The following is a 2996-nucleotide window of genomic DNA, read 5'->3' on the forward strand; positions in this document are numbered from 1 at the left end:
ACCGGGACTAGAACCTGGTGCCCATATGGGATGCCAGTGCCTCAGGTGGAGGATTAGCCAAGTGAGCCATGGTGCCGGCCCTGTTTCTCTCCTTATGCATTGACAACATTTGTATTTTTCCAACCAGCCTTGGATGTTGTCTCCTCCAGAATATTGGGTCTAGATCTTTGAGGCTGGGGTAGATCCCTCTGCCTCTGTTCTGCTTTCTCTTTAGATCTATCCCATGAGAGCACTTGTCAAAATGGAGATAACTATTCATCAGCATATCCATGTCATCCACAATATCACAAATATCCCAAAGGCAGGGCTTCATCATCATTATTATTTTTTTTTACAGGCAGAGTGGACAGTAAGAGAGAGAGACAGAGAGAGAAAGGTCTTCCTTTTGCTGTTGGTTCACCCTACAATGGCTGCCGCTGCTGGTGTGCTGCGGCTGGCGCACTGCACTGATCCGAAGGCAAGAGCCAGATGCTTCTCTGGTCTCCCATGGGGTGCAGGGCCCAAGCACTTGGGCCATCCTCCACTGCACTCCCTGGCCATAGCAGAGAGCTGGCCTGGAAGAGGGGCAACCGGGACAGAATCCGGCGCCCCGACCGAGACTAGGACCCAGTGTGCCGGTGCCGCTAGGTGGAGGATTAGCCTATTGAGCCGTGGCGCCGGCTTCATCATTCATTATTGCATTCCCAAGGGCCAGCTTCAGGCTGCCTAAAACACCATTGGTGGTCAGCAAGCATGGTTGAATGTGAGCAAACTGCCTCCTGACTCACATGGGTCCCCCATCACCATTATCTCCCCAGGTCCATATTTCATACTGTCAAAAGGTGTACACCCCCAAAATTAAGGCATGCTCCCTTCAGTCATCTTCCTAAAAACTCTCTTAGGTCTCTTGATGTCCTCTGTAGCAACATGTTGACATGTAAACTTCAACCCTTCACATATGGCCCCCATTCATCAAAACCACTTCAGATCATGTTTAATCCTAATTCAGGGATGTCAAAATAATCTCTGTTTCCCAAACATGGGCTCTACTGTGAGGTGTGTGTGTGTGTGTGTGTGTGTGTGTGTGTAGAAAAAAATATTATTCCTTTGGGCTGTTGAGCTTTCCATTTTAGGCTTTTGCTGCCTATGTGTCCTTAAGAAAAGAGGAGCTGGCCAACTGTTCTAGACACTCACTTTCCACTTTCTCAACTACCCTCTCCACCAATCACATTTGCCCCTCTCAACCGCTGATTCAAGAATCAGAGGCACGGAAACGGGACCACGAGGAACTCACTTTGGCAACAGTGGCTGAAGGAGGATTAAGGATCTGGCACAGCAGGAGCAGTGGAGGGTTCTGCTTCCACTGTGAGGAATTTTAGAAGTTCAAGCTGCGTATCCAATGTTTGGCAGAAGCAGTGTTCAATTCTATGTTTTGATTTTGAGAATTTTCCTCTTGGCAGCACAGCTTGGAGGTTGCTTCTCCAGGCTTTCCCCAAGTTCCGTGAAACAAACATGATTATTTCAACAGACTCCAACAGAAACATGTTCAACGCTTGCCACGAGAAACCCAGCGGTCAGGTGAGCGGATTCTTCTGTTGAGTCCGCATAGCCTTGAGCCTTCTCATTTTTCAATACCGTTCTCCAATGTCAATTGTCATACAGGTCTCCTCCTGGGGTAGCACCAACAGTTTTTACCATTCCTATCTCACCCACGACACACTCTCCTATCTGGATTTGGATACTGAGTCTCCCATTTGTTGCCTTTATTTTTGTTTGCACTGATTAAAGAATTTATTTTGAAAATCTAATAGACCTCTGAGAAGCTCAGAGGAAAGAAGCTCCTATCTACAGTCCCCACCCAAGGGCAGGAGGGTGACAGTCTTTTTAAATGTCCAGCTCTTGGGTCATTCATTACATGATTTTGGAAGTCATTTAAACTTTCTGAGCCTCAGTTTCCTTACCAATAGAATGGGGACTCTTGCAGTAGTGAGAAGTAGAGACACATTCAGGGTAACTTGCAAGGAAAAAAGAAAGATGGGGATCTCCCTGACCCATCATCTACTGCAGAGGCAGAGGAACTATGGCTCAGCCAGGCTTTGAGAACTGTTCTCAGTTTGGGAACAAGAGACAGGAAGACCCCCGGCCACCTAGGAAAAGGTGGGTTGTCTGTTCCCTGTGAGCAATGGAGAAATCAGATCACTTCTCTGCGCTTTGCCTTTTGGTGATGCTGTCCATTCATCTCTTCCTTTCCCACTGCCACCCACTAATCAGCCCGGTCACTGAATGTCTTGAGCCAAATTCCCCAGGAAAGATCTGATCCTATTAGCCAGTCTCCATCCACTCTGTGGTCATAACTCTATTGGGCATATCTGTAAGAATATTTGCTATTGGATGAGACCTTTGTCCCTGGTCTAATCTAGGTAGGACTGGAGTGGCAGGGTCATGAGATACAGCACAATGTCATTTTTGGGTGAGGAATTGCCTCTTGCACTTACAATAGATTTTTCACAAGTAGGGTCTGGGCATCTCTCTGGGGTTTAAGCAACTCTGGCCATGCATAGGAGATGCTAACCCTCCGTCACAGGTTGGCTGAAGATCGAAAGGGAAGGCCAAGTGCCTGTTGCCAGGGGGCAAGCATTTGAGAAACGCTCAGTGTTTCTGTCCTACTCTCTTTTGATTTGAACCTGTGGGCAAATGGTAACCTTAGGATTTAATATTTCTTACAAAGGTTTAGTATATTTTTTGGAAAAAAAAGGTTTATTTATTTATTTGAAAGGCAGAGTGGCAGAGAGAAGGAGTAACAGAGGAAAGAGAGAGAGATCAATCTTCCATCCTCTATTTCACTCCTCAAATGGGCACAACAGCCAGGGCTGGTTTAGACCAAAGTCAGGAGTCTGGTGCTTCATCTGCTGACAGGGCCCAAGCACTGGGTCATCATCTGCTGCCTTCCCAGGTGCATCAGCGGAGAGCTGGTTTGGAAGCAGAGCAGCTGGGGCTCCGATTGGTGGATATCAGTG

The sequence above is a fragment of the Oryctolagus cuniculus genome, chromosome 14, assembly GCF_051225735.1.
Source record: "Oryctolagus cuniculus isolate XC-2025 breed Fujian yellow rabbit chromosome 14, ASM5122573v1, whole genome shotgun sequence".
NCBI classification, from domain to species: Eukaryota; Metazoa; Chordata; class Mammalia; order Lagomorpha; family Leporidae; genus Oryctolagus; species Oryctolagus cuniculus.